Raw genomic sequence first — 25,072 nt, forward strand, 5'->3', positions numbered from 1 at the left:
AAGGCGAGGGTTTCAACATTTCACAGTGAACAATAAACATACTTTAAGGTTGCTATAACAGGGGTCAGTCCCAATAAGACAGAGGGCACATGGATTGTTGTCAAACGATCGCTGCATGGCACATGGCAGTTTGAAAACATTTTTTCATAGTTATTTGTTCGTGGAGAAAGCAAAACCAAAACTAAACCAATTTATTTTGTTCCTTGAGGGCTGCTGCCTTGGTTTATAATTCACATCAGTAAAATTACTTCCACTTCATTTTTGTTTGTTTTGTTTCATTCGCAGTTCTTATGCCTACCACGAGTAGCAATTAAATTAGTAAAATTGGTCACTACAAATATTTAACTGTTTTCTCGGATTACATAACTAATTATAAGGCTGTTCAGGTTGGAATGTGACAGTTTGGTTTTGAATTGGTGAAGCCAACGAATCTAAAACTTAAACCCTGTAGTTGTAGTGACAGACTGACCTGAGAGGCTTAGGTTAGGTTGACATGTGACAATTCTCCTCGTGAATATTACTATGAAAATCTTTGTTGTCACAAACACTTCACGCAAACGCTTTCAGATGTCTTGACCACATTTTTAGTACTCCAATATGACTTACGCACTTTGACATTACATCATTGTCAAAGGCTATAAAAAATACTAAGAAAAATCAGGTATCAGGGAAAATATGAGACACGTTACATGTTAACCAATTTACTGAAGCCATAATATACAAAGTGCAACACAATTTAAAGCTTACTAAATGCTTAATGTCACTACTAAGACACGGTAGAAACTTGTCCGAATGGGTACATAGTATCTAGCCAACATTCCTTAGCAATAAGCAAGTGCAAACTGAATTCAAGACTCAAAGTGGAAGAAACCACTACGTGGCACTAATGCCGTTCTGTACTAAATCAATTGTTTGTTAACAAGACTAAGTGTTTAACCAGACGAACCATACGAATAACTACATGAGAAAAGAATATATGAAATTTCCAATACAGTGAACGAAAAGCATTTTTAAAATACGTCCAGCAATCATATTAAACGAACAGATGGCACTCACGATTGATATGTTTCCTACTAAGAGTAAAAGTTCATACAGGGGAGGGAAGTCTCAAACCAAAACTGTTCCCGAAGAGCCAGACTTTAAAAATTTCATACATCGTTTAACAAGTAACCATCGAGATTACCTGATATAAAACTAATGTGAAATTAACAAACAAGAATAATGGAATGATAATTAGTTGACAATGTCCTTGTTACAATTTTCAAATTCATGGAACCCTAGCAATTAAAGACTAAATTAAACGCATAATAAAACATGTTGGAATTACAGCTATCGTATGATGAATTATTAAGTGGTATAATGAAAAGAGGAGGGAGGAAGGGAGAGGGGAAGGCAGAGGAGAAGAAACGTAAGGCAAAATATATGGACAGGATTAAAATTGTCCTACATTTAAAATAACTGTCTGCCGTCCTTTGACTACAAAATTGTTTATTTGTATTATGAAAGCAAGACTGCTTGTTAACATCCGTCTCGTTACGCCACGGCCTTACCTCCACCTAGCGGTTTATTCCAGTTTGTATTAACCTTGAAGTCAATTTGCACTTGTTTGTTGCGAAAGAGTGTTGACTAGATACTATGCATCCATTTGGACAAGTTTCCACTGACGCATAGTAATGACTTTCAGCGTTTGGTAACCATTAAACCATATTTGTACTTTCTGTATCATCATACCACACAATTGGTGAAATGTAGCATGTCTCATATTTCCACTGACACCAGTTTTGTCTTTGCATTTTTTATTAATAACATAATGTCGAAAAGTGTAAGACATATTGGAACAATAAAACTGTGGTCAAGGCAGCTCAAAGTATTTAAGTGCACCGAATAGCTGCTTTATTTCACCGTGCTTTTATGCAAATTAGAGCAAATATTTTAGTATTTTTCCGAATATGTCACGAATTACGAGGCTGTGACTAGGTTGGGCCCTAATAAATAGCAGATGTTGCTGCCTGTAAAACAACAACAATAAAATTAAAATAATTTCTTCTCAGAATCATTTTCTTAGGTTGGTACTTAATAGCACAGTATAAATTAATAAGCTTGGTTGTCAAAATATTTGCATGTTTCTTACGAATGCGTTCCGATTTCAGAGGCTTTTGTTAACTGAAGTGAGAATGTAACAATATTCCTTCGTCTTTTACTCCGAAACACGCCGTCTGCCGTCTGGTCTCTCACGGACTGCGCAGAACCATGTGCTGATACATCCCCTTTCGTTCCCATTATACAGGGTGTTACAAAAAGGTACGGCCAAACTTTCAGGAACGTTCCTCACACACAAAGAAAGAAAATATGCTATGTGGACATGTGTCCGGAAACGCTTACTTTTCATGTTAGAGCTCATTTTATTACTTCTCTTCAAATCACATTAATCGTGCAATGGAAACACAAAGCAACAGAACGGACCAGCGTGACTTCAAACACTTTGTTACAGGAAATGTTCAAAATGTCCCCATAAATGCCCCCATAAATGAAAGTCAAGAGGGTTGAGGTCAGGAGAGCGTACAGGCCATGGAATTGGTCCGCCTCTACCAATCCATCGGTCACCGAATCTATTGTTGAGAAGCGTACGAACACTTCGACTGAAATGTGCAGGAGCTCCATCGTGCATGAACCACATGTTGTGTCGTACTTGCAAAGGCTCATGTTCTAGCAGCACAGGTAGAGTATCCCGTATGAAATCATGATAACGTGCTCCATTGAGCGTAGGTGGAAGAACATGGAAAATGAGCTCTAACATGGAAATTAAGCGTTTCCGCACACATGTCCACATAACATCTTTTCTTTATTTGTGTGTGAGGAACGTTTCCTGAAAGTTTGGCCGTACCTTTTTGTAACACCCTGTATTTCACGTCGAGGTCTGACATTTGCTATATGAAACACATATTTATGCCACTGGCTCTGATATGGAATTTTACCAGATTAGTAGTTGGTAACGAGAGTTATTGGCTGATTGCATAAAATGACAGCAGCAGTGACAGTCTTGCATTCGATAAACATCATCACGATGTTTCGTGTAGGAAGACAAACGACGGCACAGTGAAATATAAATATTCCGTCATGATGCAGAGCGGCATGTGCAAATAAATTCAAGCTGTGCTCATAGGTGGCAGCCCGACCACCAACTCGCAAATCAGCAGCAATAAAATTGTGGGACAATGATAGCTGTAAAGTCACAGCTGACCGTTCATTCGCAGGAATCGAAGTTGTTAGGTTCCAACCTAACTACCACCTCGGTAGACGCAACAGTTTTTGAAAAGAATGGTAGGCCTTACAGAACGTAAAAAGTCTCATTTTAGTTCAAAGTTATTGTATTTTTTTATTTTTTACTCTATGTCTCAAATACCATTTAGTTCATACATTTTCCGCAAGATTCGCCACATCTGAGATGATTAAAAAGCAGTTCATAAATTGAAACGTCCTGGCAGATTAAAACTTGTCCGGAAGAGGCGCTATCAGAACCGCTGTTTACTTGCTATTTTACTGCCGTCCTGACCAACACATGAATTTAGTCGATACTTTGCTCACCTTAGATTTTGAGAGCTATTTATTCGTCTTTATCTCTCACACCTCTCAGAAGGTATAAAGTGTATTCTCTACATAGTGTGTGTAGTGTACCGTAAGAGCGATATTTTGTACGTCATCCTCTTGTTTAATTAATACCACACCAGGTGTTGTTAGCCCTGTCTGCGGATCTGATACGTGTCAGACTCGTCTCGTCGCCTCAGAGATAATTTCCAAGAATGTTTGCCTATCGAAGCCGCGGACTCCAAACGATCGAACGTGCGATTCTAAATGTATCACGCGACTGTGGTGGCGGGCGTTATGATAAATTATTTGTGAGTTGCTAGGGAAACCCAGACGATTTATGTCGGTAGTGAGTGGGATGGATTGTATAGTAGACGTTTCTTCGGCCGATTGCCTCACGTGAAAGAAAATAATTCTATGCTTATGCAATGTAGAAGCTATTTGAATTTTTGTCGAAATATGGACTAATACCAGACGACGAAAGGAGGGACTGTGTAGACTGCTGTGGGGCGAAGTCTATAAAAGTTCGCAAGAAGTGTTCTGATAGTGAAGCACCTTTACAATTTGGGACTAGTGCAGCAGGGGATACAACACGTCGGCTTTGAACAATGACGTCACAAGTCGCCAGAGAGCATGTATTATAGAGATGAAAGAGCTGAGGAGAATGTTGAGAAACAAAGGAATGCGAGAGAGATAAACATTGATCTTGTCAAAAGCAGAAGTGTTTTTTGACTTTAAAAAAAAAAAAAAAAATCTCACGAGATAGAATAAACTGATCCTACTTTATTAAGCAATATCTTGTCAAAAGCCGAGAAGCGATTGTTCTTAATGTTGTAGCTCCCTTCAGTACGTAATAAGCGTTTTTTGACTTAAAAAAAATCTCACGAGATAGAATAAACTGATCCTACTTTATTAAGCAGCTCCCTTTAGTACCTAATAAGTGTTTTTTGGCTTTTAAAAAAAAATCTCACGAGATAGAATAAACTGATCCTACTTTATTAAGCAATATCTTGTCAAAAGCCGAGAAGCGATTCTTCTTAGTGTTGTAGCTCCCTTCAGTACGTAATAAGAGTTTTTTGGCTTAAAAAAAAAAAATCTCACGAGATAGAATAAACTGATCCTACTTCATTAAGCAATCAGTAAAGAAACGAAACTGAAACATAACAGCAAAAAACCTTAATATCATTACGAAAAATATTAAGTACTGGCCGAATAAAAAACAAATAATTAAGTTAATTAAGTCACACGTTTAATGATGCACCCAATATCAAGCGATCGCTTTTAGATTTACATTCAATTATTTTAATGATAGTGCTTATTAGAACACAGAACTGCTTTATTATCTATGCCTCGAAGTGAAGACATTACGATCTATGACTAAGGAATGACGTCATTGTTCAAAGCCAACGGGTTGTATCCCCTGCTGCACTAGACCCTACAATTTCATTGCGGAAACTGTGGCAAACGAACGACTGTCAGGAAGAGAACATGGTTTGGATAATTTCTAGTGTCCGACTCCACCCGTCGGCTTTGACCAATGACGTCACACGTAAGCCAAAGATGCTCCATATCGGCAATCTATGAAGGGAACGGATTATACTCGTAAACAAACGAATATAGCATGAGATAAAATAATATATTTAACGCGATTATTATTTACGCACGAACTACATGTAAACGAGTTGAAGATAACCCAAATAAATAAGAACAGGAGAGTAAAAAATTTTTCTCTAATTAGAATTATTATCGTAACTTACGCGAGTGGAGGGGAACAGAGAACCAACTGTATTACAGTATAACGCATGATGAAGTCGTCCTATTGCAAAATTACGTTAAATCTATTATTGGTTATTGATTCAAACGGAAGAAGCACAGGATAGTTTGAGTTTTGGGCGGGGAGAAATTAAATTAGAACAGAACAACGGAAATCCATGTTCGTGCATGACAGATTTGCAGGAATATTGATAGGAAAAATAATAGGTTAACATGACTGTTGTATCTAAATTCAGCTTCGATCTTTCGAACCACGTCCCCATGTGTATGGATCTCCATATATTATTTTTTCTGCACCTCCACATGTATCCGTCGGAAGTTCGTGATAATGGAACCTTTGTCATTACCATATAATTTCCACAAACACTGCACCTGCAAAATTCTGCAATAACGCACAATGATTGCAAAAATCTTATAGTTGATTCACTGTCAGTCATTTTCTGGAGGAGAATTTTCGCTGTAAACACAACTGACTCATCCGTAACGAAACGAAATTGCGTGAGAAATCAAGATCTTATAAATCACGACTTCTTCCATTAACAAAAGGTGCCGAAAGCAAATTAGGATATGAAAACAAAACAATGTACATCGAATTTTTAATATACGCGCGTAACGAGGAAATCCAGAGAAATCTTTGAACGTTCATTGACACCAATCTGCGGCACAAACAATAAAACATCACACTTTACGTCACTGGTCAAGCCTACGGTGGAATCAGACGCTAGAATTGACCCCATGGTTCGACTGTTCTAAATTATCGATCCAGACCAGCGTAATTCTTGTATCTTGCTGGATTAGGGACTACATCCTACAAGCAACAGCATCGGAAACTCACTTATCTACTAATACCGTGTGCGACTATTTCGTGTTTTGCAGAGAAGTGTTTTATGTAATAGAGACGAACGACAGTGTACCGATCGGTGGACCAAATAAAGCTTTGAAGTGGACGAATTGCACATGGCAAGGAAGAAAAACCAGAGAGCACGACCTTTAAAGAATAAAGGCAAACATATTTGGGTATTCGGTGGTATAGAACGAGAGTCCCGGAAGTACTTTGTGGTAAGACTGTTGTCCAGAGACAAGGTAACTTTAGTAGGTTTGATAAAGCACTTTATACTGCCCGGTAAAAAAGTGATTACAGACGGCTTGCAATCCTACAAATCATTGAAAGCAGGTGGATTCAACCACGAGTTCGTCAACCACTCTGTAGAGTTCGTGTCTTCCGATGAAGCCAGAGTGCACACGTAGAACATCGAGCGGCTGTGAGGATCAGTCAAATCTTCCATTAAAAGAGAAGGACGTCCAGGAGAAAGAGACGAGCGCTACTTGTTTCAGTGTCTGTACATTCATAATTTGCGGAAAACTTGACGCATGTGACACTGTACACATAATTTTGTGTGACATTGGCAGAGTCTACCCAGGTTACGGCAAAAAGGGACTGCTTCTCGTAGCATGAACATCAAATGGACTTTCTCACAACGACAACGGCGACGGCTAGTGAGATGAGTCGTTTCCTTTGTAATTACACGTATTTTAGCAACGCTCTTCTTTTGTAGTTGGTGTAGTGAAAACTATAAACATACTCACAACGCCCGCCGCCACAGTCGCGTGATCGATTAACAATCACATGTTAGATATCTATCGTCTGGAGCCCGTGGCTTCGAAAACCAAACATTCTTGGGAATTACCACCTCAGATGATACCGATAGCCTATCGATACATTTTTCTGGATAGAAGACAGATTTCTACTCACTGTCATACCAGGTAAATTTTCGTGTCTCAGTACAATTTCTTGTCCGCTACCTTCCACTTTATTCAACTGGAAAGGAAGCAACACAAGGGTTACAGTTTTTTAACGCTCCCTACATTTCTGCGAGTTCGCGTGTGTTAGCAAAGTAATGATCGCCAGTTTTGGATCTCAAATGAATGGTTAGTTTTCGCTAGCCATTGACTCTTGAAAGCAGACGATGTGTTTCTAGCACACAGGGTGCGAGACATGAACTACGCACGCACTGTTCTGTGCTATTGCAGCGAGGTGGCGAACTGTTAGCGAAGCAAGCGGCAGTAGCAACACTTTATATTTGTGGGGGCTCGATTTTGCTCTACGATTGTGTATATGCACTATAAGAATGACTTAGTTGTAGCTAATGATTAAGTACAGAAAAATTTAAATATTGTCAAATAGTAACGGTATAATACGAGGGCTATCCACAAAGTACATTACGTTTTCGCATTAAAAATAAATAAAGTATTGGAAATTTTTTTATTATATACAGATGAAAGCCACACTTAAATACTACTTTTCTACATAGTTACCATTTAAATTAAGGCACTTATCGTAGCGATGGACGAGCTTGGAAATTCCTTCGTCGTAAAATTCGGCCGCCTGCGCCTTCAACCACGTGGTTACCTTTTTTGGGACAGATAAGGTGTGATTTTTGTGGATTTCCTGGAAAGAGGCACTACAATAAACTCTCGAAGGTATTGCCAAACTCTGCACAACCTCAGAAGAGCAATACAAAACAAGCGCAGGGGAAACTTGGGCTCAAAGATCTTGCTGATTCACGACAACGCCCGGGCCCACACGGCAAATGCCACTCGTGAAGTTCTCGAATCTTTTAAGTGAGAGTTGTTTCCTCATCCGCCGCTCAGTCCCGACCTGGCACCGAGCGATTTCCACTTATTCCCAGCAATGAAGAAGTGGTAGGCTATGCAGCGTTTTGATGACGACGCACAGCTTCCAGAAGAGGTAACTACGAGGTTGAAGGCGCAGGCGGCCGAATTTTACGACGAAGGAATTTCCAAGCTCGTCCATCGCTACGATAAGTGCATTAATTTAAATGGCAACTATGTAGAAAAGCAGTATTTAAGTGTGGCTTTCATCTGTATATAATAAAAAAAAATTTCAATACTTTATTTATTTTTAATTCCAAAAGGTAATGTACTTTGTGGATTGCCCTCGTATTTAAAAGTACGCATTCAAGATAACGACGGAACTTGTAACGAACACATTTGAGAGGCTCAAAACAGCGGTAGTCTTAATACACAATAAACAGTTGTGCAATATGTTCAAGCCACGCAAAGAAAATTCAAATGGCGAAGCTATGTTTCACATTCCTTCCGAAAGCGACGACTTTTAGATATAAAATTAATTACTGTGGTAGTGTGACGTTCGCATTACTTCACTTACCGCGCTTAAAACGAATGTTTCTTTCGTTCCATTCGTTGCCGATCATTTCTTCATAATTCTGTGTCCGGAAGTTAATTTCCCTACTGTATAGCTGTTAATTATCATTACATATAGCTGAAACGTATTTGCAATTTGGCACCAACATAATGATACAGTATTGTGGAATTTTAGCAAACAATTGAATCACCTCCAAGAACTCTCTGCAATGACATCCGTGATTAATAATATCTTTGGTTTGCATGATAAAATCAGTGGTGTGAAAATGGTTACCCTCTGACAGCAGGAACTACGCTAGCGCCCCTAGCGGCGAGCAAACCAGTTGTAACGATAATAATTGTTTTTAATTATATTTCTACTCTATTAATGAAATGATTATAATATTTTTTGCGTTAAAAACGTTATTAAAATATCAAGAGACCTGAATGATAATGAAATAAATGTAAATACAACCTAATGTCGCTGATTTAGAGACATAATATAAACACACATTTCATACCTTGAAACAAATAGGGAGTCTTAATGATCCAGACATTCTTACATTTCACTCAACTATCTAATACACGAATATTTTTGAAAGTGTAATTACTTTTGCTTCAAAAGTTGGTGGATAGAAGATTCTTGCCCGTTTGTGCCTCAGATGTAGCAGCGATTATGGAATTGGTTTCTCCTGTGTTGGGAAATAGTGTTATTGCTTTTGACGTTTTCTTGTCACACTCCTTCAGCTACAGTTACGGTGGCTTACTTGGTACCTTAAATAATGTAAGTATTGCATTCCACAGAGGTTTCCTAAGGTCCACATTCACTGATCTGACTGGATGTGTTGTGAAGAATACCTCACCTTCTTTAGTAGATATACGATGTCTTTCTGCAAAACGACAGGTCGTCTGCTGTTTATTAGCCATTTTTTATTCTTTAAAGAAAAGTAGTTTACAAGAGAATCGTAAATAAACTGCCCTGTAATGAAAGGTTTCATTATCGTCCAGTGTCCTTAGGAAACTAAAGAAAGATACATGTTTCGTCGTTTGTTAGTGCCAATTTTTATGGCATTATATACGCTCCGTGTTGCACAAGCAGTTACAAATCGATGTAAAAAATACTACTCTTAGTCATCCGATATCGTACTGACAAGAGTAGCTTTCTGTCTGCTGAAGCACTAGTGTCAAAATCGTTCAAATGGCTCTGAGCACTAAGGGACTTAACTTCTGAGGTCATCAGCCTCCTAGAACTTAGGACTACTTAAACCTAACTAACCTAAATACATCACACACACCCATGCCCGAGGCAGAATTCGAACCTGCGACCGTAGCGGTCTCGCGGTTTCAAACTGTAGCGCCTAGAACCGCTCGGCCACCCCGGCCGGCACACTAGTGTCGCAGTGTATAACAAAACTGTGTGTCAGACTGCGGTAAAATTGATCGCAACGGTCCTCCTATGCCTAGTCATGCAGTTGAAATAACGTACGAAAATACTTCAACCATTTACTAACTATGAAATCATTTTCTGGCAGAAACACATCTGCCTCGCATTCTTCATGTTTCCTTATTCAATCAGTACGGCCTGGAAATACAGTCTGTGGTGGTTCGGCCGTCTGGTTTAAGTCTCTCTGTCTGACGTCAACTCAGCGGCTTGCGCTTCTTTTTGATGGAGCTAAATTGTGATGATTAGCACAACACAAGTAACCAGACCCTTGTGAAATAAAATCTTATACCAAACTGGAAATCGATGCCGGGACCTCGCATTCTATTCTTCAGTTCAGCATTATTTATTGATCTCATATGTGTACAACTACACTAGAGGAAACCAGTATAAAGGCATGTATATGTACAGGAAAATTAACATTGTCGGCTGTTATAGCTGTGCTCAGTGTATATGCAATGTATCGACAAATGCAGTCAACTGGTATCGTCTTTGATGTCAACGGTACGTATATAACTAGACACCTGTATAACAAGACATCAACGATTCAGATGATAGAGGATGGAACTCGATATTAAGACACTGGGCTGTGTGCGGCATTAGTGCGTGCATAAAGCGTTTATTGCAGATAGAAAACAGACACCTTTAGTGAGAGTGAGTATTGTGTACATAAACCACGATTGTGACAATGCCACACAGAAAACAATTATCACATGATGAAAAAGCAAAAATTGGTGCCCACGACGAAAGGGACTCTCTAATCGTCAAAGCACCTAGACGTTGAATCGTTCAAGTACAGTGTTTCATAATTTCGTTAGACTGGGAGAACGACATGGACAGAACGGAAAATATGTGCAAAGTAGGCATATAAAGCCTTACTTTTGCACAAAGCAAGGGCCACAAACCGTTATTCTTCAAGTTACCAATAACTGACATACGTCTATAAAATACACTATTTTGTTACATGACAAAGGCCTTACATTCAAGAAAGGAATGCAGTAAAATGCTCAAATACCCAAAGATAAACAAGATAGATTCGAGTTTGTTGAGAAACAGGTGTCATGGTCTTGAGAATGTGTTAAAGTGATTTTCACTAATGAAAAGAAGTTTAATTTAGATGCACTGGATGGGTTTTAGTATCACTGCCACGATCTGAGAATAGAGCAGCAGGTACGAATAAGCAAAACTTTTGGTGTTGGAAGTGGTAAGATTTAGCAACCTTCTGCGCAAAATCAGGCATTGCTTTGCTCAATACTAGAATGAACTCTAAATATGTACACTGAAATGCTAGAGACAGAATTGATTAGAGGGAATGAGGACCTAGCTGACGTAAGTCTAATGGTTCAACACGGTAGTGGATCTATGTATGTTTCTGCAACAATCAAAAAGTCGTTTGAAGATAAAAATATCGATGTCTTGCCCTGGCCTGCACGGTGTCCATATTCACCCTCTCGAACAGCTTTTGGGAATACCTGCAAGGCGTGTTTATCGCAATGGAAGGCAATTTGACGCCTATGTGTGCTGAAAACAGCGCTACAACAATCGTGGATGATAATTACATTGCAAATATTACAAACACTTCCAAAATCAACCCCGAAAAGAATTTTTGAGGTAGCTAGGAGGATCGGAGGTTGGACAAGGTACGAATAATGCAGTAGTGTTACCAACTGGACAGTGAGTGCATTTATACCAATTTCCGTCCAGATGTCTGCTTCAGACATTGTGCTATTTCCTGAGTAGGAGCTCTGCCTTTATATCGATTTCCAATACTGTGTATTCTGCAATTTACCCTCCTGTGTAGTTATTTGTGGCATCAGCGTCTCTTCCCTGTCCCGTTCACGAGTGGTGCGTGGATGGAACGGCTGTCGGTACAGCTCCGTAGCAGCTTTAATTTTTCTGATGAGCTCTTCGTGATCATTTCGCGAAACGAATATAGGAGGAAGTAATATACTGCCCGACCCGTCCCAGAAAGTACTGTCTTGAAATTTAATACTAAACATCTCCGGGATGCACAATGCCTCTCTTGCAACGTCTACCTCTGGAGTTTGTTCAGCATCTCCGTAACGCTCTAGCGCCGAGGAAACTGTCCATTGCGGAAACGCGCCGTTCTTCGTTGGATACTCCCTCTCCCTTCTATTAGTCCTACTTGCTAACGGTCCCAGACTAATGAGCAGTACTCAAGAATCAATCGAACGAGGTTTTTCGTGCACGAAGTAGAGTTCCTCAAGATTCCCCAACTGAATGTCAGTCTGGCACCTGCTTATCCTATTATTTTATTTATGCGATTGTTTCACTTCAGGCTGCTCCGGATGGCCGCTTCTTGTTATTTGTCCGTAGTTATTCTTCCCAGTGATTTTCCGCCTATAGTGTAACGGAACAGTGATTGATTTCTTCAGCTACTTATGCGCAACCCCCTACACGTGTTTACTTTCAGGATCAACTGCCAGTACCAGCACCAATCATCTATCCTCTGCAGATCTTTCTGCTTTTCTCTATAGTCTTCGACGTTTCAACCTTACTGTAGACAACAGCATCGTCCGCGAATATTCTTAATGAACAGTCAACGTTATCCACTAAATCAGTGGTTCCCAAGCAGAGGGTAATTACCCCATGAGAGGTAAAATGAAATTTTCTGAGGGGTAAAATCTAAACGATTCAGTTCTGTTTCAGTCACGAAACAATCATTTTCAAAAGGTTATTACTATTATCACAATCTTGTAAGCTTCTAATAATAGCTATATAAGTTATCAATAATTATTTTTTCTCAATTAGTAGCCTTATACAATGAAGGTTCCAGGTTCTTCACATAGTCCATCCACTACACACATGCTGTGCTTTATCCCGTACATCGCTAATCTTAAAAGTTTGACATATACATAACAAATGCTAAATATCTCTAGAAAACATCTTCTCCATGTTGTAGATAGTACCTACAGTAGTCCAGACTTGCTTAATTACTTACTTCGAAATGGATAAATGAATTAATTCACAGCACGACGCAGCAGTAACTACATAAGGTCTACTATAATGTTATACACATTATTATTACTATTATTATTACTAATACTGTTAGTGGCTGTGGTCAGACACAAAGCATTAACAGTTGAAGTCTTCCAATTTCTGCCAGTTTAGGAGTAAAGCGTGCATCAATAAAGTGATTTACGAACAGCAAGTATAGTGCACACAATTTAACTTGGTTGATTTTAGGTAGGGTTGCAGTATACAGGTCAAGCAAGTGCCGCTACGGAGAATAGTGAAGCAGCGGAGTATGTTTTATAACAAGTGTCTGTCCTCCACTCTTCGTCATTCGTTTCAACACACAGGCACGGGCGTCCACGCACGTGCGCACGCACACACACACACACACACACACACACACACACACACACACACACACACACACAAACTATAAAACATTCTTATTACACAATTTTAAAAATAGAAGTGTTCTAAGAAAATTCTTTCAAACTACAGTTCAGTTACGTGTTAAAGTTGGTGTTAATGAGGGGGAGGGAACATCAGACGGCAGGAGGGAGAGATGGAGTGACCGGAGGTGCTAGCCAACGTCTAATTCCACTCATTAGTAATGGTCTAAGAAAGGCTGGGAACCACAACACTAGATCATTAAAATATATTGTAAATAGTAGCAGTCCCATAATACTCTCCTGGGTTTCTCCCGAAATAATTTTTGCCGAATTTTGGTTCGTTAAGAACGATGCGGTTCAGTTCTATTTGAAAGAAGGCTTTCAATCCAGTCATAAACTGCAACGGAATGGTCTTATTCTCACAATTATGACTCGTCATTGGGCACATATACCACTCTGTTTTTTAATTATTATTGCTCGTTGTTGTCGTAGGGTCGAGTCGCACATCGTCTGCTTTACGCCCACAGCTAAACGCACTGCAGAATATTTGTTGCTTACATGTTCCTCCAGTGTAAACTAAGGAAGTTCAGCAACTGATTCAAATGGCTCTGAGCACTATGGGGCTTAACATCTGAGGTCATCAGTCCCCTAGAACTTAGAACTACTAACCTAAGGACATCACACACATCCATGCCCGAGGCAGGATTCGAACCTGCGACCGTAGCGGTCGCGCGGTTCCAGACTGTAGCGCCTGAAACCGCTCGGCCACCCCGGCCGGCAAGCCACAACCACCCCATCCTTCACTTCCTCTTCCCCTCACCTGCCATCAGTTAATCAAAATCCAGGATGGCAGAAACAGCAGAATTTGCTGGTGAGAATATCAAAAAAATAAAAAAAAATGCTTGTACCTCCTCACCTCCCCCCCTTCTCCTCCCCCTCCCCCTCCCCCTCCCTCTTTCCAGCCAATAACAGCCTCGAATGAAACATGAAACAGCCAAACAAAATCTAAGAAGACAGAACTAGCTCTGTTGTGCTTTGTACTCTAAACCGGCCCCTGACCTCTCCAGCCAGTCACAGCGAAGTATTAAAATTATGCATAAAATGGTGTTAAGTTGCATTATTTCCGTGAAAATTAAAGATATTAACGTAATTCTAGTGTAACATTACAATTATGAGTACAAACGAGGCCAAGGTTAAAGATATTCATTATTTCTGTAATATTTACATAAATTTATGTTCATACACAAACACACACACACACACACACACACACACACACATCTCTGCTATAACAATAAAATTACGCGTAAAAATGGCGCCAAACTTCATTACTTGAAACAGAAAGATAATTACACTCCTGGAAATTGAAATAAGAACACCGTGAATTCATTGTCCCAGGAAGGGGAAACTTTATTGACACATTCCTGGGGTCAGATACATCACATGATCACACTGACAGAACCACAGGCACATAGACACAGGCAACAGAGCATGCACAATGTCGGCACTAGTACAGTGTATATCCACCTTTCGCAGCAATGCAGGCTGCTATTCTCCCATGGAGACGATCGTAGAGATGCTGGATGTAGTCCTGTGGAACGGCTTGCCATGCCATTTCCACCTGGCGCCTCAGTTGGACCAGCGTTCGTGCTGGACGTGCAGACCGCGTGAGACAACGCTTCATCCAGTCCCAAACATGCTCAATGGGGGACAGATCCGGAGATCTTGCTGGCCAGGGTAGTTGACTTACACCTTCTAGAGCACGTTGGGTGGCACGGGATACATGCGGACGTGCATTGTCCTGTTGGAACAGCAAGTTCCCTTGCCGGTCTAGGAATGGTAGAACTATGGGTTCGATGACGGTTTGGATGTACCGTGCACTATTCAGTGTCCCCTCGACGATCACCAGTGGTGTACGGCCAGTGTAGGAGATCGCTCCCCACACCATGATGCCGGGTGTTGGCCCTGTGTGCCTCGGTCGTATGCAGTCCTGATTGTGGCGCTCACCTGCACGGCGCGAAACACGCATACGACCATCATTGGCACCAAGGCAGAAGCGACTCTCATCGCTGAAGACGACACGTCTCCATTCGTCCCTCCATTCACGCCTGTCGCGATACCACTGGAGGCGGGCTGCACGATGTTGGGGCGTGAGCGGAAGACGGCCTAACGGTGTGCGGGACCGTAGCCCAGCTTCATGGAGACGGTTGCGAATGGTCCTCGCCGATACCCCAGGAGCAACAGTGTCCCTAATTTGCTGGGAAGTGGCGGTGCAGTCCCCTACGGCACTGCGTAGGATCCTACGGTCTTGGCGTGCATCCGTGCGTCGCTGCGGTCCGGTCCCAGGTCGACGGGCACGTGCACCTTCCGCCGACCACTGGCGACAACATCGATGTACTGTGGAGACCTCACGCCCCACGTGTTGAGCAATTCGGCGGTACGTCCACCCGGCCTCCCGCATGCCCACTATACGCCCTCGCTCAAAGTCCGTCAACTGCACATACGGTTCACGTCCACGCTGCCGCGGCATGCTACCAGTGTTAAAGACTGCGATGGAGCTCCGTATGCCACGGCAAACTGGCTGACACTGACGGGGGCGGTGCACAAATGCTGCGCAGCTAGCGCCATTCGACGGCCAACACCGCGGTTCCTGGTGTGTCCGCTGTGCCGTGCGTGTGATCATTGCTTGTACAGCCCTCTCGCAGTGTCCGGAGCAAGTATGGTGGGTCTGACACACCGGTGTCAATGTGTTCTTTTTTCCATTTCCAGGAGTGTATGTAACTCGATATATTAAATCAGCACAAATACTGCACACCTTCGTCATTAAATTTCGTGCACATAATATTTCCACATCTGCCTCATCATCATCATCATATCTCTCTTTCTCTCTCTCTCTCTCTCTCTCTCTCTCTCTCTATCTCTATCTCTCTCTCACATTCACACACAAAAAACACACACACACACACACACACACACAAGCACAATGTATTAGAACAGTTCAAGTATTTCTTCTTAGGTTAGTCGCTGCTTTTCACGCTAGTCTATCCAGTACATATCTTTTTATACCTACTTACTGCATTCAGTATCTGGCTCACTTCATTACCTAATTTTATTTACCGGTGCACATTACAGTTCAAAAATTATGGATGAAACACCACAGAACCAGTTTTCCATGTGCGTTATCCGGTATTGTCGCAAAAGGATTTGGATTTGACGTAAAAAGAGGAAGAGTGCAACAGTATGCCCGATATTATCAGCTTATGTGGTCAGTGGTAAGTGATGTGAAATACGAGATAACGCTATTATTCCATTTTGTAATTCCATTTTATGATTTTACTAGATGGTAAATGACAATCGTTTAACCGTATACCACGTACCAGTTACTGTTTACCTTGCGCTGTTTACCGTTTATCGTTCACTAAGTACCGCTCATCGTCTGCCGATTACCGTTTACCATTCAACGTTTAACATTCGCCATTTACCATTCAACGTTTACCGTTCGCCGTTTACCATTCACTGTTTACCGTTTACCGCTCACATTTCACTGTTTAATATTTTCCATTTACTCTTTTCACCTCTTTATCTGTTTACCGCTTCCATGTGTGTTAGTGGTATAAACTGAAACAGTTGATAATAATCGAACGTGTGTTTTAGCCGTAACCGAATGATGGTAACATGACATTCCTGGATTCCATATAGTATGGTGACTTGAATTGTCTCAACATAATTCATGAATTCATATATATTCTGAAATTACTCTTCTACCTCACTTAAATTATACTTCAAAATAAGCTTAACATTACTACTAGCTACTACCATAATTGTTTCTGGCTCAAAAAGAACGCCAGATTAATGTGGGACGTTTCTAAGAAACGAGCAAAACTTAAAACAAAAACAAATGATTAAAGCAAAAACAAGAATAGGTTCCTTAAACGTAACATACTGAAGTCCAGAAGCTAGCTTTCTGCAATAAGGACAATGTTAACGTTGACTCAGTTGGTTGTCCAAGGAATAACACACTTTCACTTCTACACGTGCCCACTTAGACACTCCCGAACTGTTGTAAGCGGTGTATGCCCACTTAGCAGACGCTTTGCGTTGCCTCTGCCATAGTAGATACCATGATGACGTGGAGCTCGGGGTCACACCGGTGATCAATCGGCAACGACTTGGTTTGTGTGTGTCGAACTGTCGTTCTCGTCATCGATAGCACTACCTGCTGGTTACGATCTGAGGTGTTCTACGGGTGTACCATCTACCTCCGTTTCATCGGCTGGTTCCGGGACTGGGCCGCTCAGATACGGCTTTACACAGTCTACGCGCATTATAATAGAGCGAAAAGGCAATTGGACTTTTAATGTGACAGGGGAGACGATTTCAAGGACTTTGTACGGTGATTTCCAATGCAATTTGAACTTTTGAACGTGTTCCTTCTTCAGCACAGGGTTACTGTAATGGACTAAGTCTCCAACGCCATACTTACGTATGACAACTCTGCTGTCGAATTGAGCGGACTGCTGGAGAAAGGACTGATGGTTCCGAGCTTTTACATGTTTCCAGTTTGCTGGCTAAGTTCCTGACGTGTTCATTGCTGCTGCCTCTTGGTGAAGTTGCGAAGTCGAACATAGTGGTCATTCACTTGCCACATCGATTTTGTAAGGGCTGCGCTGCATGCTGGTGTGCAACATTATGTTGTAGGTGCTGAGTACGTATAGAATGTAGGTCTCCCACTAATCGTGCTTGCTGCCCACGTAGTGACTTAAAATTTCCACAGGAGTTCGATGAACTCATTCCACTCGACCACTCCCCTCTGGATGAGGTGGCGTTGTCCTTAGCTTATCACTGTTCAGCAACTTGCACATTTGCTATAGTAAATTGGAAGTGAAATTGGTACCTTGATTTTTGATTATAGAAGAAGGTGAACCATATTTCAAAATCCACTTCTTAACAAATACTCGTACCACAATATTAGCACTTTGGTCAAGGATTAGTGCCTATTAATAAATATCTCTAAGAATGATTCAAAATCAAGTACACAAATTTCCATCCCACAATATCAAGTCCTATTTGTTCAAAAAGGATACCCGTTTCTGCGAGTTCTTGCGGAGGTGCTTTGGTTTTGCCCACATCATTTCGTTTATTGCTTGAGTCATAATATGAAACGCAACTGCAGTTGTCAGCTTACCGATTTGGTCACTAATAGAGCTTTGCTATTCGTAGATTAGTTGTCTTTTTGCCACTATGTCATGACATTCTTTCAACACTTGTTCCCGTAGTACTTCAGGTAGACAATGTGATATCCTTTAACAGTAATCTTACACAGAATCAAATCAACGAATTTGAATTTAGGATCGTGTTTCCAAGACTGACTCTGCATTTCGGCCTCTTGTGCATTTATTAATGCCTCTTTCAGGTCGACTGTGAAACAAGTTCTGATCTTCCCATTTAGTCCGATCGCAATGCTGTGCAACTGCCCGGCTCTGAGGACTACCTTGAACTGATACTCACTTAACGGCAAAGCCCATCTAGTTAATCTAATACCGGCGTCTTTTGGGTTTAGTAGTCATTTCAGTGCGGTATGATCTTTCGCTGCCCACTAAAAAGCATCGATTGTAGTTTATGTCAGAGACAAGTGCACGTAACTTCTTTTTTGTTGTCGAATAATTGCAATCTGCCCGGTTCAAAAGACCAGAAGCGAATGAAATTGGATGCTGTTCCCCGTTAATTTCCAGTGAAAGAACAGCCCCAACAGCGAAACTGCTAACGTTAGTTGCTAAGATGAAGCGTTTTGAGAAATCTGGATAAAACACGGGAGCTAATGTCAAAATTCGTGCCATTGCTTCCATCGCTTGTGAACTTCCGGAACTACAGTAAAAAACTGCTCCTTTTTTGAATTATTGAGTCATCGGTGATGATATGTGGGCATACCCCTGAATGCATCGCCGGTAGAAATTCGCAGTGCCTAGGAAATAGTTCTTTCACATTTGTTGGTCCCGGATAGTTCTTCACGGCTTCCATCAATTTTGAGTTAAGTCTAACTTGTTCTGCGGATACACTGTGTCCAAAGTACTTTACTTCAGGTACAGCAAAATAACATTTTAATGTGGAGAAGGAAAGATTTACTCTCCACAGTCTCTCAAATACGGCTTGTAATCCTTTGTCACGTTTTTCCATGTCTCGGCTGAAAATGATAACATCGTCGAGGTAACTTAGATACTGAGTGGAGTTCAGTCCTTTGAAGATGGTATCCATCAGACACTGGAACGTTACTGGTGCATTCCGAAGACCGAAAGGAAAACAGCTATACTTGTACACACACGTAGGCATAATATGTGATGTTTTAGCCCGATCGTATGGATCCGTACCTCCTGGTTAGGTCACAAACAGAGAAGATTCTGCACTAACCAAGATAATCCAGTGAGTTTACAAGGTCCGGTAATGGATAAATATGTGACAACGATGCAGCATTCGGTTTTCGGTAATCAACACAAAATCGGTACTCCTCCCGCAGGCGATTTCTTTGCACGATGGGCGACGACCCGGATGGATCTGACGGTTCTCTAGGTTCAACCCAGATTCCAGTTGTTCTTTAATCATCTCGACGAAAAATGCTTGTTGGCTATGCGAAATTCTGTGTGGTCATAGAGCGATGGGTACTGCTCCTCCTGCATGTATCATGGGTTGAGCAAAAGAAGTTGCTGGAAGATTATGCAGCTCACCGAAAAGATCAGAGTAGCTAGGCAGCACCGGTGAAATTATTTCCGAATCCTTCGGAGATAAGTGTTTTAATTTACTAACCAGTTCTCGTTTGATTGATCAGCATGCTTCGTCAGTTGCCTCTTTCATACTGACATTCGGGGGACAATAACTTAAAAATCTGTGCGTCTCTCTCCTTGGTAGGGAGTTTTATCACATTTTGTAGATCTGTGTTCGATACTGTTACCACAATAGTTCCGCATGTTAATTCTGCATCTATGTTACACATGTTAGCAATGTTTACTGGAATACGTAATTTTCTACTTGGTTTGTCCTTAATGACTCTGACAGTTCTTGCTACATACCAATGCCTCTGGTCTAGCAAGTCGTCGTTTACTGATGCTTCTGTTAACAACAGATAACTTCCCTGGCGGTACCGTACCTTCACGTCGATATACAGGCTTTTTACTGTCCCCAGGGTATGCGCTCTCTTTCAGTCAATGTATGTCAACTCGGAATAGTATACTTGCGTCGCTAACCGGTTTTTGCATTACCACAGCGGCGCTGACATTCTTCTGAGTCTTACCCTTAGATTTCCCATTACAGTCATAATCATTGTGACGGAATCGGATTTCTCTTTTTGTTACATCGGTCTGAGCGTTCTTCAAAAAAATGTTCAAATGTGTGTGAAATCTTATGGTACTTAACTGCTAAGGTCATCAGTCCCTAAGCTTACACACTACTGAACCTAAATTATCCTAAGGACAAACACACGCACCCATGCGAGCGTTCTTAGCTGACAAGAAATGCAGTTCTAGTATACTTTCGTAGCGTTCCTTTCTGCTCCTTATCAGTTGCATTTCGACCTGATATTCATCTTGGCGTATCACGATGTTAATCACAACTACTCCGTAACTGTGCACCCGGATGCCATTTAACCTTTTAATGGTACAGCTCGGATGCTTCCAGATTATTATGTTGGGTTGTTTGGGGGAAGAGATAAACAGTGAAGTCATCGGTCTCATCGTATTATGGAAGGACAGGGAAGGAAGTCGGCCTTGACCGTTCAAAGGAACCATCCCGGGATTTGCCTGAAGCCATTTAGGGAAACCACGGAAAACCTAAATCAGGATGGCCGGACGCGGGATTGAACCGTCGTCCTCTCGAATGCGATTCCTATGTGCTAACCACTGCGCCATCTTGCTCGATTCCAGTTTATTTCCTTAACTACATGGCACCACATTAGAGAAATTTGAGCCCCTATACCAACTAGAAAACGGACAGTTTGATCACGTTAAACTGCTTTAACAAGCAGCCCTTCGTGGAGCTCGAAGTAACTACTGTTTCTTAGGAGCGGAAGTGGTGGTGGCCCTTGCGCCTCCTCTGTCGCTTGACATAATTCTCTACAATTCCGCTCTACTTGGGCTTTCCTTCCACAAACAAAGATCGAATGTCCTTCCTGCGAGTGCTTGTAGCCTGTTGCACGTTCCTATGATAACTGGTTCCTGAGCAAGCTTCGAACACACGACGATCTGATTTGCGGTCCATTTGAGGTCTCCGTAGCACTTCCACAAATCGAACTGCAGTTCTTATGACTTCTTCCAATGTCTCACAACGTGAAAATCTGACTTCATCCTGAAGCTCGTTCAAAACAGAGTTTAATGTCCTTTGTCCTCGTTCAAATAATTTTACTTCGTTGTGCGAATCGTTTTCACAGAGCTCATACGTGTTAGCATTAACGTTCATAATGCTGTCAGCAAGTGCTCAATAGATTCTCCGCCCAATATATACTTGCGTGTTCTTCCTCTGGTACCGTTGCACCAACGTCTGCTTAAAAACGTCGCAGGTAGCAGCTTGACTGTACGTGGTATCATACATAACAAAATCGAGTACTTCATCTTGGATTCGAAATTTTCCCACGGTTAAAGTTGCTGCATTTTCGAGTTTACTAATAAATACTTGAACATCCTCACCAGATTTCTCACGAAAGACTGGAACTGTAGGGATCAAATAAAAATTCTTAAGTGCCCCTGAATCCGTTGTGCTTTCACTGACTGTATTCCGAAAGCGGCTATTTATTTGCTACACATTTTGCAACTTATTTATTTATTTATTTACACGTCTAGTTCCGTAGGACCAAATTGAGAAGCAAGTCTCAAAGGTCATGGACTGTGTCAGTAGCACATGAAATGACAACATAAAAGTAATAACAGATAAAATAAAATATTTATGAACCCAAAAACGTCATGCTATAAGATTAAGTAAACGCAATCAGCAATATAACATAAGAATCTACTTAATTTTTCAAGGAAATCCTCAACAGAATAGAAATAGTGACCCACGAGGATACTCTTCAGTTTCGATTTGAAAGCGCGTGGATTACTGCTAAGATTTAGGAATTTTTGTGACAGCTTATTGAAAATAGATGTAGCAGTATACTACACAGCTTTCTGCACAAGAGTTAAGGAAGTGTGATCCAAATGTAGATTGGATTTCTGCCAAGTGTTAACTGAGTGAAAGCTGCTAATTCTTCGGAATAAGCTGAAATTGTTAACAGGAAACGAAAGTAAAGCATATATGCATTGAGAGACCAATGTCAAAATATCCAAACCAGTAAGCAGAAGTCAACAAGAGGTTCGTGAACTTATACCACTTATTGCCCGAACTGCCCGTTTCTGAGCCAAAACTATCCTTTTAGAATGGGAAGAGTTACCCCAAAATATAACACCATACGACATAAGCGAAGGAAAATAAGCGAAATAGACTACTTTTCGTGTCTAACGATCATTTACTTCAGATACCGTTCGAACAGAGAAAATGGCAACAATAAGTCCTTGAACAATATTCTGAACGTGGCTTTTTCACTACAGTTTAATGTCTAGAAATTTGAACTGTCCAGTTTCACTAATCATATTCTCATTCTGTGAAATTAAAATGTCGGTTTTGTTGAATTGTGTGTTAGAAACTGTAAAAACAGAGTGTTACTGTGATTTAGCGTTAGTTTATTTTCTACAAGCTATGAACTTATGAACTACACTATTTGAAACAGAGCCAATGTTGCACACAACATCCTTTACTACCAAGCTAGTAATGTCATGAGCAAACAGAAATATTTTAGAATTACCCGTAACACTAGATGGCATATCATTTATATAAATAAGGAACAGGAGTGGAACCAACACTGATCCCTGGGGCACCCCTCGTTTGACTGTATCCCACTCAGACCTCACATCGCAGCCATTCTTAGCACCTTTTGCTGTCTGTTGTTAAAGTAAGAAGTGAACCAATTGTGAGCTAGCCCTCGTATCCCGTAATGGTCCAACTTCTGAAGAAATATTTTGTGATCAACGCAATCAAACTCCTTAGTTAAATCAAGAAATATGCCTAGCTTTCGAAATCTTTAGTTTGATCCATCCAGTACCTCACAGAGAACAGAGAATATAGCATTTTTCGTTGTTAAACGACTTCTAAAGCCGAACTGTACATTTTATAGCAAACTATGTGATGTAAATCGATCAGTTATCCTTACATACACAGCCTTTTCAATAACTTTAGGAAACATTGATGGCATAAAAATAGGTCTAAAATTGTCTACATTGTCCCTTTCTCCCTTTTTATAAAGCGGTTTACTACTGAGTACTTTAATCGTTCAGGAAACAGGCCATTCTTAAAGGAAAAATTACAAATATGGCTAAGTACAGGGCTAAATGTGCAGCACAGTACTTAATATTCTGCTAGGCTCTCCATCATGTCCATGAGAGTCCTTAGTCATCAGTGATTTAATTATTGACTCAATCTCACCCTTGTCACTATCACAGAGGAGTATTTCAGACATCAATCTCGGCAAGCCATTTTCCAAGAGCGGTATATAATTCCCTGTAGAAAGTTTTTATTTAATTCACCAGCAACGCTCAGAAAATGATTGTTAAATACTGTACATATAGCTGACTTACCAGTAACAGAAATTTTATCGTCGACTCTGTGCTTCCTTCACAACTGACTATATGGTTTTCAATTTATCCTGTGAATTAGCTAGTCTGTTTGTGTACCACAAACTTTTTGCCTTCCTAGTAACATTTTTAAGCACATTGTAATACTGTTTGTAATAGACTACTGTAGCTTGATTGTGACTACTTCCAACGTCTTGATATAATTCCCTCTTTGTTCTACATGATATCTTTATCCCACTAGTCAGACACCCAGGCTCCCTTTTACGGCTAGAACCTCGTTTAGAACGTTCTAAAAAGCGACTCAAACAGCACGTGAAATGTGTTAACGAAAGCGTTATATTTGTCACCTATGTTCTTGGCACTATAAACATGTTGCCACTCTTGTTCCTTAACAAGGTTTAAAAAAAACTCTCTGTTGCCGTTGGATTACCTCTGCCACATAGTTTGTAATTATATGTGACATTTATTTGAGTACAAAAACCTTTCAGTGTTAGAATTTTTGCATCATGGTCTGAAAGGCCATTCACCCTTTTACTAACAGAATGCCCATCTAGTAATGAAGAAGGAATAAAAATATTGTCTATGGCTGTGCTACTGTTCCCTTGCACCCTAGTTGGAGAAAACGCATTCTCCATCAGATCGTATGACTTTAGGAGATCTAACAACATCCGTTTTCTTGCACAATCATATACTAAATTAATATTAAAGTCACCACTTATAACTAATTTCTGGTATTTCCTACAAAGTGAACCAAGAACCCTCACTAGCAGACATGCTCTGAAGTCAGAGTTAGCGGACCTATAAACAACAACAATTAGAAGTTTAGTTTCACTAAATTAAACTGCCTGTGCGTAACATTCATATATGTGTTCCGCGCAGTGCCGTGGTACGTCTGTGGACTCAAAAATGGTTCAAATTGCTCTGAGCACTATGGGACTTAACATCTATGGTCATCAGTCCCCTAGAACTTAGAACTACTTAAACCTAACGACAGCACACAACACCCAGTCATCACGAGGCAGAGAGAATCCCTGACCCCGCCGGGAATCGAACCCGGGAACCCGGGCGTGGGAAGCGAGAACGCTACCGCACGACCA

This window comes from Schistocerca serialis, chromosome 7, assembly GCF_023864345.2.
Source record: "Schistocerca serialis cubense isolate TAMUIC-IGC-003099 chromosome 7, iqSchSeri2.2, whole genome shotgun sequence".
Lineage (NCBI taxonomy): Eukaryota > Metazoa > Arthropoda > Insecta > Orthoptera > Acrididae > Schistocerca > Schistocerca serialis.